Source organism: Podarcis gaigeae (assembly GCF_964106915.1).
Source record: "Podarcis gaigeae genome assembly, chromosome: 2".
In the NCBI taxonomy this organism is placed as follows: Eukaryota; Metazoa; Chordata; class Lepidosauria; order Squamata; family Lacertidae; genus Podarcis; species Podarcis gaigeae.
In genome coordinates, this window is record NC_139679.1 from 110,939,729 (window position 1) to 110,955,579 (window position 15,851).

A 15,851-nucleotide genomic window follows, 5' to 3' on the forward strand; every position below is an offset into this window, starting at 1 on the left:
ATATAAAGAGTTTATATTGATATCACATTGTTGTACTTGGTCATTGTGTTGCCTTGGATATTACTCATAATTGTTTGCAACACAGAGGTTTAATTGTTTGGTTACTTATTAGTGTCCTAAAAAGGGCTCCTCAGTCACGGATACAGCTGCCGAGCTGCTCAACTGCCTCGTTCCTTGAGTAAGAACGGCTGAATCTGTATCCACTGCCCATGTGCCGGTTCATGACTAGGGGCTTCCAGATTTCACGATCCTGCCCCCGTTACCATTTGCCGATTGCCACGGGACTTTTGGGGTTTGGGTTGGGTTTTTGGAAGATGCCTGTGTGTGAATTTGTTTTATGTGTGTAGATCAGTGCACGCTGATCAACGCACAGTCTTCACAGTAGGGCTCTGTTCTGATGGCATGAGTAGTCATGAGGAACCGGTAGATCCTATCTGCTGCAGCCTTCACCCACCTTCACAGCCGTTGTAACATACTGCTTGTTATCATCCTCCTGTTCTGCCATTGAGGACTTCTTGGATCATTCTCTGTCTAGCTCCTTCCCTTTGACCTTACCACCTTGGGTGACCCTGCTGGGAGTACGAGATTCCCGACGGCTTCTCTCACAAGGGTCATAGGAGCATGCAAGCCCACTCACCATGACAAGGTGATGATCCAGTGAGTGAGTGCCTTCATTATGCACCTTTAGGTGCCAGGCAAAAACTTCCCTTTTAACCAGGCCTTTGGATGACCTGATCAACATCATATCCCCTTTAAAATGTGGCTTTGGGGGGGTGTTATTGGGTTGTTGTTTTTATTTTGATTATATATATATTGTGGTTTTTATGTTGATCTTTTCTGTGAACCACCCTGAAACTTCCAGGTGTCAGGCGGTACATAAATTCAATTAATCATAATCATAATCATAATCATAATCATAATCATAATCATAATAATAATAATAATAATAATAATAATAATAATAATAATATCATGATTGTAATAGGGGAGATATGTACATAAGCTGAAGTTGGAGTGTGGCCTCTCTGCTGCAGTGACTGAGTCATCAGATGAATACCTAGGAGTGGCTGAGAGACATAGGACTGAGGGACATGCCTTTTCCTAACTTGTATGTGACCTTTGGCAATAAAGAGTTGATTGCTTCCTCTGGAAATTCCTTGGGTGCCTTGACCAAATGTGACCTTGAGTCCTGGTTCAGGCAATTCAGCACAGCGTCAAAAGTGAAAAGGACCAGGGAGGGGCAAAGTGGCTGCAGGTTCTTCCATGGGTGCTTACACATCGGCATGGTTCCATTAAACCCTAATGTGGCTTACCGTGTCGTACAAACCAGGCTCCTCACTTGCCCAATGCAATGGCAGTCTAAATGAGCCCAATTTCATGTCAGTCCAGCCTGAGAGCCATTGTCATCTCACCATACCTTATTATCTCTTCTTTCCAGGTTAATAAACACCATGGGTCCCCTGAGAGAATCTTTATTTTACTGGATCTGTTGTCATCACACAGTGTCATCACACTTATGCAGAGCAGGATGGAAGAAGTTTCTCCAGTTGCCCACCTGAGACACTGAAGACTGGAATTTCCATATGCTGCTCACCCATGAGGCTTGGCAGATATGTCTACAGTAAAAGGATGAGCATCCCTTGGCATGAAAGTATGCATATATGGACAGGTGTATATATATTTTCCTGTTGGCTACGTGAATTTAAGGAACTGTATTTGCTGATGGCTCTGCTGAATGACATCTCTGCTTGGGCTGTGGATTTGAAACCTTGGCTTATGCAGGTAAATATTCAGGTTGTTTTGATTTCACAGTTTGCATTTTTAGACATGTTATATTAGAGCCCTGAACTTTTCAGATTTACACAGAATTAGTGCTAGCTCTTCTCAATGGTTCTGACCCTGAGGGGTGTGGTGAGGGTGAGACAGGGGAAGAGGAGGCCTACACCTGTTCCAAACATCTTTCAGGTCCGTCACATGAGCTGGCAACTCAGTGGAACATTTGCTTGCAAAAAAGTGTGATATAAGTCAAACTCTATTTTTAAATACTTGTTTTCCTGAACGGCATTTGGAATGGAGGTAACTGACACTTGTTCAACTTAAACTATGGATATATTCTTATTTGCATGTAACATTCAACAAGTGTACAATCTCTAGTCTACACAGGTTTGCTGCAGGGAAAAGAAAATTACTCCGATGGCACCACTAATTGCATCATTAAAGGGGCCTTTCTTTTATTAGCAAAAGGGAAAGGCATTCTAATTGTGTTAGAAGGTGCTGTCTGCTACTTCCTGTTACAGTTTCCTTCAAAGTTTTACATTCGATGGAGTTGTGCCAGAAAGTGGATTGTTGCTTTCCTCTTTTCATTTTTTCCTGCGGTGATTAAACGTTTGCAGTTAAAATGGCCATCTTGCTGAAATCAATCCCACACTTTGGAAACAAGCAACCTGAACAGTACAGGGTCCCATAAATCAGCACAGCAAAGGTGGTAAGATTTTGCAGGTAGCCCAGAGGCAAATTAGGGGCTGTGTGGCTGAGTGGTTGTGGAAGCTGAAGAAAGTTTAACTGCAGGAGAGAAGCAAGTAAGTTTCACAATGGCTGTGTTTCTGAATACCAGTACTGTATGCCACTGGAGAGACTAACAGAAAATAATTTTTCCATTTGGTGTGTTAAGATGGAGATGCTGCTCCCGATTGAAGATTTATGGGACCCTGTAGTTAATGACCCAGCTTCTGACCCTCCTTCTCCTGAATGGCTTCACAAAGAGGAGAGGGCATGAGCCACAATAATTCTTGGCCTGGAAGACAGCCAAGTACTATCTGTTCGAAGGCTGTTAACTGCAAAAGAAATTTGGACTACTTTAAAGAATTTGCATATTAGAGAAATGGTAAAGAGCAAGTTGTATCTATTCAGACTCCTGTTTCAGGCAAGACTGAGCAAAGGTGAATAAGTGCCAGCACATTTACAGACACTAAGAAGTCTTTTCCCTGACCTACAGAACTAAATGATATTTTCAATATAGATAAAAAGAAAGGATTTAGCTGTGAGATATCAAGATTTCAAAAAGACTTGAAACAAAATAAAAAGATTCCTTCCAGTAGCACCTTAGAGACCAACTAAGTTTGTTAAGGGACGCAGGTGGCGCTGTGGGTTAAACCACAGAGCCTAGGACTTGCCGATCAGAACGTCGGCGGTTTGAATCCCTGCGATGGGGTGAGCTCCTGTTGCTCGGTCCCTGCTCCTGCCAACCTAGCAGTTCGAAAGCACGTCAAAGTGCAAGTAGATAAATAGGTACCACTCTGGCGGGAAGGTAAATGGCATTTCCGGGCACTGCTCTGGTTTGCCAGAAGCGGCTTAGTCATGCTGGCCACATGACCCAGAAGCTGTACGCCGGCTCCCTCAGCCAATAAAGCGAGATGAGCGCCGCAACTCCAGAGTCGTCCACAACTGGACCTAATGGTCAGGGGTCCCTTTACCTTTACCTTTAAGTTTGTTATTGGTATGAGCTTTCGTATGCATGCACACGTATTTGAAGAAGTATGCATGCACATGAAAGCTCATACCAATAACAAACTTAGTAGTTGGTCTCTAAGGTGCTACTGGAATGATTTTTTTTGTTTTGTTTCAACTACAGCAGACCAACATGGCTTGTTAGAAAAAAGACTTGTTAGAAAATAATGTTAAATTACTGTTGCAAATGTTCAGCTTGTTATTAGTATGGCATACAAAAGATGAATAGCTCAAATTGGTAATGATACACTGGGCAAGAGCTTTAGGACATAACATTCAGATGGTAGATTGGGAAAAGTTATGGAAAACAGACTTAAAATTTACAGCTTGTTGTACTTTGAAAGAGAATTATATGAAAATGATGTACCGGTGGTATTTGACTCCTTCTAACCTGGCAAAAATGTATATGGCAAATTCAAATATCTGCTGGAATTTTTTTTAAAAAAAGAAAGTACCTTTTATGACATGTGGTGGACTTGTAAGGTGGTAAAAGCTTTCTGGGAGATGATATATAATGAAATGGGAAAAAAATGTTTAAAATAACTTTTATTAAAAAAAACCCCAGAAGCTTTTATTAGGAATTACAGGTACCAGTATCCCAAAGGACCAGAAAAGACCTTTTATGCATGGAACAACCACTCAGATGCTATTAGCCTAGAGATGGAGATAAGACAAAGTCCCTACCAGAGAACATTGGCAAACCAAGCTGGTGGACCATGCCGAAATGGCAAAGCTGACTGGAAAACTCAGGAACCAAGAGGACAAAAACTTTACAAAAGAATGGGAAAATTTGTAAATTATTTAAAAGACCACTGTAAACAGATGCAAACACTGGCAGGATTTTGATTTCACATAGTATAACAATTATGATGGAAAATAGGGATTGATATAATAGTTAGATTATGGAAGAAGATACAGTTTTTATGTTTAAAATGGGACTCCAGAGAGGGGGTGGGGGAAAGTCCTGTGATTCAGAGCAATCTCTGTATATGGATATGTTTTTGATTTTTTTAAATATAATTTTGTGTGGTAAAATCAAACAAAAATGATTTTTTAAAAAAATATAGTTTATGGAATTCATAGATGTTACAACTATGGATCAGTAAATCACCCCAAAGAAATTGCCCCAGGAAATGTTTGAATTACAAATCAACAGAGGATGAAATTTTCAGAGGAAAAGAGTATATCTCTCTCCTGTAGATCAGCAAAAAGTCTTCTTAGTCTCTGTAAATGTGCTGGCATTGATTCACCTTTGCTCCGTCTTGCCTGAAACAGGCATCTGGCTAGATACAGGATGCTGCTTACAGCAAACTTTTGGATTACAAATCAACAGAGAGAGGAGGATATTTTCAGAGGAAAAAGTGTATTTCTCTGCATACATTGTAATGGTAGACTTGTAAAGATAAATGCTAATTGGGTAATAGATTCTGGCGCAAAGCATCTGATAAATGTTTGGAATTGGACCTCAGCAAAGGAATTTGTGACCTTTGCTGTTGGAACTCAAAGAAAAGTGGAGGGGAAAGGACCTATGTATACAAAGCATATAGGAACTATTGTTCTGGTTATTCCTCAACTGGACATAGTTTAATGTCTTTTTCAAAACTTCTATGAATTTTAAAGTTAGATTTGTTGAAGAGAAATGCGAAATATTAAGGAATGAAAAGTTTGCATAGCAGGAAAGCTAGAAAATTAATTGTATATTATAAGGGGAAATTGTTTGGAATCTTACAACAAAGAAAATTTAAAAGTAGGTATGACAATGTTAAAAAAGCCTCCACATGATGAATGCACACATTTGTTCCATAGGAGTTGAGGACATGTCAATTTTCAGACAATAAGTAAAATGCTCAGATATGAAGTTAAAGCCATGTAAATCCTTTACGGGGTGTAATACTTGCAGGGAGTGTAAATCAGCAACAGCTCCCATTTACACAAAATGTGAAAGAAATTCTAAGCGAGTTCTAGAGCTTCTGCATAGAGATTTAGCAGCTCCATTCCAGAAAACTCTGGGATGAGCTAAATTTGATCTCAAAATCATCAATGATTTTTCGTGTTTGGGGTTCATTTTATTTGTTAAAACATAAAGGAGCAAATAAAACTTTGATATGGAATAAATGTTGTGTAAATGTTTTCAAAAGGATGAGTGGAACAAAAAAAATGTTTAAAATATGGAATGGAATGGAAAAGATTCTTATGACTTTGGGTACCCACCGTTTTCTCGTCAATGTTGTATTGTTCCGCTGAGGTGGGGAGCTACTGTGAAAAATGGGGTTGGGCTAAAGGTTTTTGATGGATTTTCAGCGGAAATGTTTTGAAGCTCAGAATTCAAAACTTCTCATCAGTACGTGACACCATGACATTCATGACACCATATTTAGCTTTTAGATAGTACCATAGAGCAATGTGGAGCAGAAAGTGGATTTGTTTAGTCGTTTAGTCATGTCCACTCTTCGTGACCCCATGGACCAGAGCACGCCAGGCACTCCTGTCTTCCACTGCCTCCTGCAATTTGGTCAGACTCATGTTTGTACCTTTGAGAACGCTGTCCAACCACCTCGTCCTCTGTCGTCCCCTTCTCCTTGTGCCCTCCAACGTTCCCAACATCAGGGTCTTTTCCAGGGAGTCTTCTCTTCTCTTGAGGTGGCCAAAGTATTGGAGCTTCAGCTTCACGATCTGTCCTTCCAGTGAGCACTCAGGGCTGATTTCCTTCAGAATGGATGCGTTTGATCTTCTTGTAGTCCATGGGACTCTCAAGAGTCTCCTCCAGCACCATAATTCAAAAGCATCAATTCTTCGGTGATCAGCCTTCTTTATGGTCCAGCTCTCACTTCTATACATCACTACTGGGAAGACCATAGCTTTAACTATACGGACCTTTGTTGGCAAGGTGATGTCTCTGCTTTTTAAGTTGCTGTCTAGGTTTGCCATCGCCTTTCTCCCAAGGAGCAGGCGTCTTTTAATTTCGTGACTGCTGTCACCATCTGCAGTGATCATGGAGCCCAAGAAAGTAAAATCTCTTACTGCCTCCATTTCTTCCCCTTCTATTTGCCAGGAGGTGATGGGACCAGTGGCCATGATCTTCGTTTTTTTGATGTTGAACTTCAGACCATATTTTGCGCTCTCCTCTTTCAACCTCATTAAAAGGTTCTTTAATTCCTCCTCACTTTCTGCCATCAAGGTTGTGTCATCTGCATATCTGAGGTTGTTGATATTTCTTCCGGCAATCTTAATTCCGTTTTGGGATTCATCCAGCCCAGCCTTTCGCATGATGAAAGTGGATTACGATCTATCAATATGTGCTTTGACATACACCATCAGCAAAGATTTCTTAATCCTAATTGTTTGGCAATGGAATCACAAAAAGACCCCTTCCAACACAAATATACTCCTAAAATGATGAACATTTGGGGGTGAGAGGAGGAGGAGTTTGGTTTTGATATCCCGCTTTATCACTACCTGAAGGAGTCTCAAAGCGGCTACCATTCTCCTTTCTCTTCCTCCCCCACAACAAACACTCTGTGAGGTGAGTGGGGCTGAGAGACTTCAAAGAAGTGTGACTAGAGCAAGGTCACCCAGCAGCTGCATGTGGAGGAGCAGGGAAGCGAACCCGGTTCACCAGATTATGAGTCTATCGCTCTTAACCACTACACCACGCTGGCTCTCTGGTGAAGGCTTTTCAGGAGTGGGTTTTTGATTAGAATTCCTGTTCCACTTTAGTACTCAAAACAAATTCCTGAACAAATAATTATCTCATTTTAAATTTGTATCACATCCACTTAGGGAGATGAAGTAAAAACAACAACCCAGACCCCTCAAGCCTAAAGTCTGTTGACCCCTGACCTAAAGTGCTCAAATAACTTTAAAATATGCTCGTAGAAATTTGCACAACCCTACAAGTAGATTTTTGTTTAAATGACATGCTTTATCATAGCTCTGGATAAGTGAAGCCTTCCAGATGTTGTTGGACTGCAACTCCCATAATCCTGGGCCAGTAGGGCCAATAGTCAGGAATAATGGCAGTTGTACGTAGTCTACAATATCACAAAGACATTAAGCAAGCCCAACCCCCAGGGATGCCTCTGGCTGGACTAAATAGGGATTTGGTCTGATCCAGCAGGTTGTTCTTATGTTTTTACCCACTTAGCTGGGTCCGGGACTTCATTCCAAGTAGATACGGTATGTATAGGTCCGTGTTAAGTCTGGTAGTTAAGTCTGGTGGCCACCCAATCTTAAACAACTCCTAGGTAAAGGTAAAGGTAAAGGTACCCCTGCCCGTACGGGCCAGTCTTGCCAGACTCTGGGGTTGTGCGCCCATCTCACTCAAGAGGCCAGGGGCCAGCGCTGTCCGGAGACACCTCCGGGTCACGTGGCCAGCGTGACATCGCTGCTCTGGCGAGCCAGAGCCACACACGGAAACGCCGTTTACCTTCCCGCTGGTAAGCGGTCCCTATTTATCTACTTGCACCCGGAGGTGCTTTCGAACTGCTAGGTTGGCAGGCGCTGGGACCGAGCAGCGGGAGCGCACCCCGCCGCAGGGATTCGAACCGCCGGCCTTTCGATCGGCAAGTCCTAGGCGCTGAGGCTTTAACCCACAGCGCCACCTGCGTCCCTAAACAACTCCTAACCCACAATAATACTACTACCAGACTTAACACGGACACTGGCACCAGAGCCTGCAATAAATCCAGATGCCAACTTTGCTGCCACATACACCCGGACAACACCATTACTGGCCCCAACAACATCACACATACCATCTCGGGACTATTTAATTGCTCATCGTCTAACATTGTATATGCCATCAAATGCCAACAGTGTCCTTCAGCTCTCTATATTGGACAAACAGGCCAAACCTTACGCCAAAGGATAAACGGACATAAATCTGACATCAGGAATCACAAGACAGAGAAACCAGTAGGAGAACACTTCAATCTCCCAGGACATTCTATACAAGATCTCAAAGTAGCTGTTCTATTACAAAGGAATTTCAGAAATAGACTGGAAAGAGAAGCTGCTGAATTACAACTTATTACCAAACTTAAAACCATGGAGGGGCCTGGTCTGAACAAAGACATTGGATTCTTATCTCATTATACATGACAAAGCCATTTTTCACCTTCTCACCCCTTGCTTTTTCCTGTAAGACCTATTGCAGTCGTTAAGAGTCGTCAACAGGCTCATCTCAGCTATCTGCCAATCACCCATTCCCACCACCCTTCTGAGTAATACCCCTCCCCACCTTCTCACTATATAGAAGGGCCTGGTGATTTCTGTTTCAGTGTATCTGAAGAAGTGTTCATGCACACGAAAGCTCATATCTAGAACTAACTTAGTTGGTCTTTAAGGTGCTACTGGAAGGATTTTTTTTATTTTGTTTTGACTATGGCAGACCAACACGGCTACCTATCTGTAAGTGTGATGTGATTGGCCAGTTGGAACCCAAAGGGAAGAGTTAGAATGAGAGTCGGCTTTGTTTGAAAGTTAGTTGAGAGTTGGGAGTCGAGAAAAGACCAAGAATGACAAGATGGAAGAGAGAGGATATGTCTGTGGGTTGGTCGAGTTGTATTGTGAGAGAGTGAGAGGAATTGTTAGGCGGAGTCAGATAGGTAGTTGGGAATAATCAGTTTGAAGTTGTTAGGAACTAAGATTAAGAAACTCACAAGAAAATTAATTGAAACCATAAACTTGTTCCTGCATTTAAAAATAAACTTGATTATTTGTTAATGTTAACAACTGTCTGGACTCCGTGTGTCCCCATGAGAAATGGGGTGGTGGCAGCGAAGAGGCAATCACAGTGGTGGCACAGGGATCAATAGACTGTCAGACGTCCGGGGACCCTGTGTGATCGCCACAATAGCCCTCTCTAATACGGTTAGAGAAGGTGTCGCTTCCAGACAGGGTTGATTCTTGGAGCCTTTTTAAAAAGGTTAACATTTTAAAAAAGTTAATTAAAGCTACTTAAACAAATTGGTCCAATTTTGGTCATCCTAGCTACTGAGAAACAAGTCCCGCTGATTTCTATGTCATCTCCTCCCAGGTAAGAGTGCATAGGATTATTAAAATTATTATTTTTGAGTAACAGCAGTAAGAGTGTTACTGGCCCAGAAATGGAAACAACAAGAAATACCGACTGTGGAAGAATGGAAAATGAAACTGTTAGATTACGCAGAGCTAGATAAATTGACAGGGAAGATTAGATACATAAGAGACCAAAAGTTCATCGAGGACTGGGGGAAATTTGTGGAATATCTGGAATATATAAGTGAGGGACAGATGACGCTTAAGGGATTTAAAGAAGCACTGTGAAAAAGTAAGAAGTATTGTCTAAAGGGAATAGGAAAAATGAGATAAACAATGTCAATATAAATTTGAGAAATGTGTAATTAAAATTATAACTATGGATGATTTACGGAACAGCTGAGGGAAGTCCAAAAGAGAAATAAGTTGTGAAAAACGATGTGAAATTAATATATTTTGTTTTGTTTATTGATGTTAATTAATAAAAATTTATATGCAAAAAAAATAAATTATTTTTTGTTGTCTGCCCTTCACCAGCAGGTTCCAGGGCAGCTTTCAAGAATTAAAAATGGAAAACAATTAAAGCAGGGTGGGCTCTGAAAACACATAGTCAGGTGTCAAGGCCAGGGTTGAGAGGTGCATCTTCAGCATTTGCCGAAAGGGGCATAATGAAGATGCCAGCAGCCAGAGTCACCTCCATGGGGAGGGAATTCCCCAGCTTAGGGACTGTCAAAGGGAATGGCTTTGGAACGGGACGGGGGCTGGAAGGAAAGGAGAGAAGACGGGGGGGGGGGCGTGGTTGGCGCGCGTCTAGGGCTAGATGCTTGCTATAAAAGGTTATAAAAAGGCTATAAAAAGGGGTTAGACAGGGATGCCCCCTTCGCCACTGTTATTCATTATGGCACTGGAAACCCTTCTAGGAGCATTAAGAAAAGACAAGGAAATTAGAGGGATAAAGGTAGGAAACCAGTGTTATAAAGTTAAAGGATTCGCAGATGATGTGATTATAACAATGGAAGCACCATTAGAAAGTATTCGAAGAACTCTAGAAAAAAATGAAGGAATTCGGCAAGGTTTGGGGCTTTAAGTAGAATACAGAAAAGTCGAAACTATTGGCAAAGAATATGGGGGGGGGGAGACAGAGAAGAGTTAGAAAAAACAACAGGGCTAAAAATAGAAGGTCAAGTGAAATATTAGGTCTTTGGATAACAAATAAAAATACGAATTTATTCAAAGACAACTATATCAAAGAATGGAAAGAAATCAAAGAAAACTTAAAATGTATATAGGGAGTGAAGTGTAAGCAATGGAAGTCAATCACTGAAATTTTATTAATATTTACGTATTGAGATATTTGTAGAATAAATTTGGAAGAAATTCTTCCAACTTTTCTTCTTTTTTCTTTTCTTCTTTTTTCCTCTTTTGTTCTTTTTTTATATATGTGTGCTTACCTGAAATATGTATGTATGTATGTATGTGAAATATTTTGTACAGCTCCCATTTACAAGAAATGTGAAAGAAATTCTAAGTGACTTCTGGAGCTTCTGCATAGAGATTTAGCAGGTCCATTCCAGAAAACTCTGGGATGAACTAAATTTGATCTCATAATCATAAAATGATTTTTCATGTTTTGGGTTAATTATATTTGTTAAATCATAAAGGAGCAAATAAAATTTTCACATGGTATAAATGTTGTGTAAATGTTTTGAAAGGATAAATGGAACAAAAAAAAAGAGTTTAAAATATTTGAAGGGAAAAGATTCTTATGACCCCCCATCTTATGACTTTGGGTACCCACTGTCTTCTTGTCAATATTGTATTGTTCTGCTGGGGTGGGGGCTACTGTGAAAAGTGGCGTTGGCCTGGGTTTTTTGTGGATTTTCAGTGGAAATGTTTCGAAGCTCAGAATTCAACACTTCTCATGGCACCATATTTGGCTTTTAGATCAGGCAAAGTGGTCAGGGATGATGGGAATTGTAGTCCCAAACATCTGGAGGGCTGGAGTTTGCCATTGCCTGTTTTAGATAGTACTTTAGAGCATGGGGAGCAGAAGGTAGATTAAGATGTGCTTTGAAGTTCATCATTGGTAAAGATTTCTGACTCCTAATTGTTTAGCAGTGGCAATGGCAATGACAAGAAGACCTCCTCCAAAACAATTATACTCCTAAAATGATGAATATTTGGGGGTGCAGGGAGGTTTCAGGAGTAACAACAACAACAACAAACCACATCAGTAAAATGAAGAAAAATTAACAACCCTACTTTAAAACATACAAAAGCTAAAATATTAAAACAGATTAAAATTACCTCAACTTCCTAAGCATCTGGGTACGCTTGCCTAAACAAGAATGCTTTTAGCAGGTGCCTGAAAAGTGTATAGCAAAGGGACGTGCTTTGTTGAAATAGGCAGGGAGTTCCAAAGTGCAGCTGCTGCCACACTAAACAATGCAGTACAGATATTATGTGGAACCTGTAGTAGTGCTTGAAACTATTGAAGGGCAGGTTTTATTTATTGTGATTTCACCGTGCTCTTTATTATCTGAAGAGGAAAACACTTGTTTAAAAAACAGGACAGCACAGCAGCAATCTACTCGCCTGCGAGTCTCGTCATGATCAGTGGGACTTATTCCCGAGCCGACGGTGCATAAGATGGGCTGCAATCCTATGCACCCCTTGCATCCAACGTGTACCTAAAAACCTGCACAAGCCTGCACCAGAGAATTGTAGAGTTGGAAGGGACCTCTGAGGGTCATCTAACCAACCCCCAGGGGCAATGCAGGAATCTCAACTAGACCATCCCTGACCGATGGCCATCCAGCCTCTGTTTATGACCTCCAAGGAAGTAGAGGCCACCTCCTCCCAAGAGAGATCTTTCCACTTCCTGATGTTTTGACAGCATGGGGGAGGCTTGGGAGTTGTGGGCGGGTGGCGCGCCGCCATTGCCCCACGCTTCTGGGGTTGCCTCCGGGGGGGGGGGAGCCTCCCAAGCTTCCCCTGAGGGGGAAGGCCGCCTGCAAAGCAGTGCAACCCCCACCCCCAGAGAGCAGCCCAGGAGTGCAGGGCAACAGCACACAGTCTGCCCGTCACTTCCAAGCCTTCCTAGAGCCTTCACAGGAAAGGGGAGGCCGCTGGCAAAGCAGCGTGGCTCCCCGCCCCCACCCCCAGCCAGGAAGCAGCCTAGGAGCTGCCATTTTGTCATCCTCCTCAGTAATGACACCTGGAGTGGCTCGCACCCTCCCGCCCTGTTATTGTTGTTGTTGTTTAGTCATTTAGTCGTGTCCGACTCTTCGTGACCCCATGGACCAGAGCACTCCTGTCTTCCACTGCCTCCCGCAGTTTGTTCAAACTCATGCTGGTAGCTTCGAGAACTCTGTCCCACCATCTTGTCCTCTGTCGTCCCCTTCTCCTTGTGCCCTCCATCTTTCCCAACATTAGGATATTTTCCAGGGAGTCTTCTCTTCTCATGAGGTGGAGTCTCAGCTTCAGGATCTGTCCTTCCAGTGAGCACTCAGGGCTGATTTCCTTCAGTATGGAGAGGTTTGATCTTCTTGCAGTCCATGGGACTCTCAAGAGTCTCCTCCAGCACCATAATTCAAAAGCATCAATTCTTTGGCGATCAGCCTTCTTTATGGTCCAGCTCTCACTTCCATACATCACTACTGGGACAACCATAGCTTTAACTATACAGACCTTTGTTGGCAAGGTGATGTCTCTGTTTTTTAAGATGTTGTCTAGGTTTGTCATTGCTTTTGTGGAACATCTTTCAGTGCTGCTAGGCCAAGCCACTGATCAGAGACTGGGCTGGATCTGCTCTAAAATCTAGCACCTTAAAATTATCTCAGGACCAATATTCTCAAAAGAAACTTAACCAACATTTATCACCAAAGTCATGTTGACTCTCTCACCTCAAAAATGATGGAATGGACCCTAAGTTGTCATCAGCAATGATTTACATAACAGCTTTTAAGTATATTTTGTATTTTATGTTTTGAATTGGATTGATATTATATATATATATATAATATAAATTTTCCAATACATTTATACATTTTTAACCAAATTGTAACAAAACATCTCTTTTGGACTTCCTTCAGCTTCCCTGGAAATCACCCATGTTTATCTCTTAATTACACATTCCCTTTACACATATTGCCATTTATCTTCCCTCTCCCCTCTATTTCTTTTTTGACAATATCTCTCAGTTTTTACAGCGCCTCTCGAAACCCCACTAGCGTTGTTTGTATATCGCATACATTTTTCAAATACTCTACAAACTTTCCCCAGTCTTCGATGAACCTTTGGTCTCGGACATATCTGATTTTCCCATTTAATTTGTCCAGTTCCGCATAGTCTGTCAATTTCAATCTCCATTCTTCTATTGTCGGTAATTCCTCTTGTTTCCATTTTTGAGCCAATAAAGTCCTTGCCGCTGTAACTGCATACTGAAAGAGTTTACAGTCTTTTCTTCTTATTTCTTTCCCTGTAATTCCTAAAAGAAAGGCTTCTGGTTTCTTCACAAAAGTAAATTTTAACATCTTTTTCAATTCATTATAAATGGCATCACAGAAACCTTTCACCTTCTTACATTCCCACCACATATGGTAAAATGTTCCTTCTTTTTCTTTACATTTCCAACACTTATTACATGTCTTATACATTTTTGCTAATTTTACCGGTGTGATATACCATCTGTAAAACATTTTCATAACATTTTCCTTCAACGCAGTACATGCAGTAAATTTCAGATTTTCTTTCCACAATTTTTCCCAATCGTCAAATTGTATATTATAACCGAAGTCTTTGGCCCATTGTATCATTACCGATTTAACCTCTTCATCTTTCATGTTCCATTCCAACAGTATTTTATACATTTTTGACAGAATTTTACATTCATTATTTATTATATCTACTTGAAACTTTGAATCTTTTTCTCCATATCCACATACTTTTATGTCTTTTTTAAACATTTCATTAACCTGTAAATAATGCAACCAATCATATACATAATAATAATAAATTTTATTTATATCCCGCCCTCCCCAGCCGAACCTGGGCTCAGGGCAGCTAACAACAATCAAAATAATCCAGCAATTCTAAAAACATTTCATTATAAAAATTAATTAAAATCAAATTAATGGCAACCATTAAGCAAAATTCTGTGCAGATTGCCGGGGGGGGGGGGGTGTCAGACTGCGCCCTGACCAAAGGCCTGGTGGAACAGCTCTGTCTTGCAGGCCCTGTGGAAAGATGTCAAGTCCCGCAGGGCCATAGTCTCTTGTGACAGAGCGTTCCACCAGACTGGAGCCGCGGCCGAGAAGGCCCTGGCTCTAGTTGAGGCCAGCCTAACCTCTCTGTGGCCTGGGATCTTCAAGATGTTTTTATTTGCAGACCGTAAGTTCCTCTGTGGGACATACCAGGAGAGGCGGTCCCGTAGGTACGAGGGTCCTAGGCCGTATAGGGCTTTAAAGGTTAAAACCAGCACCTTAAACCTGATCCTGTACTCCACCGGGAGCCAGTGCAGCTGGTATAGCACCGGATGAATGTGATCTCTAAGCGAAGACCCCGTAAGGAGTCTTGCTGCGGCATTCTGCACCGCTGGAGTTTCTGGGTCAGTCTCAAGGGTAGCCCCACGTAGAGCGAGTTACAATAATCCAGTCTGGAGGTGACCGTCGCGTGGATCACAGTGGCTAGGTCAGGGCGAGAGAGATAAGGAGCCAACTGCTTAGCTTGGTGGAGATGAAAAAATGCTGCCTTTGTTATAGCTGTAATCTGTGCCTCCATAGAGAGGGAGGTATCGAAGATTACACCCAAACTCTTAACGGACAATGCTGGCACTAATTGCACCCCCGCAAGAGATGGGAGTTGCCCCCTCAATCCCATATCGCCCCATCCCAGCCAGAGGACCTCTGTCTTCGAAGGATTTAACTTCAACCGGCTCCCACGTAACCATCCAGCCACAGCTTCCAGACATCTGGTCAGTGTGTCTGGGGCTGAGTCAGGATGGCCATCCATCAACAGATAGAGTTGGGTGTCATCGGCATACTGATGGCAACCCAGCCCAAAACTCCGGACAAGCTGGGCGAGGGGACGCATAAAGATGTTAAAAAGCATCGGGGAGAGAATCGCACCCTGAGGCACTCCACACACCAAAGAGTGGCGCGATGACAATCCCCCCCAAGCGCCACCCTCTGTCCCCGACCAGAGAGAAACGAGCGCAGCCATTGAAGGACTGTGCCCTGAATCCCCACGTCGGCAAGGCGGTGGTCCAGGAGTTCGTGATCGACCATGTCAAAGGCTGCTGACAGGTCTAGAAGAATCAGCAGCCC

General features: G+C 42.2%; 1 protein-coding gene and 1 long non-coding RNA gene across 3 annotated transcripts in view; one reads left to right on the top strand and one right to left on the bottom strand.

Annotated features, from left to right (window-relative positions):
* LOC310837896 (C-type lectin domain family 2 member D-like) overlaps positions 1-15,851 on the bottom strand; it is a 201,075-nt gene that overhangs the window by 13,144 nt on the left and 172,080 nt on the right. The gene's annotated exons all lie outside the window — the stretch shown is intronic.
* Positions 1-15,851, top strand: part of LOC310838112 — a 71,745-nt gene that overhangs the window by 12,001 nt on the left and 43,893 nt on the right. For both annotated transcript variants that reach the window (XR_014560682.1, XR_014560683.1), the window contains exon 2: positions 1,439-1,782. This is a non-coding gene — a long non-coding RNA (uncharacterized lncRNA). The remainder of the gene's footprint in view (positions 1-1,438; positions 1,783-15,851) is intronic.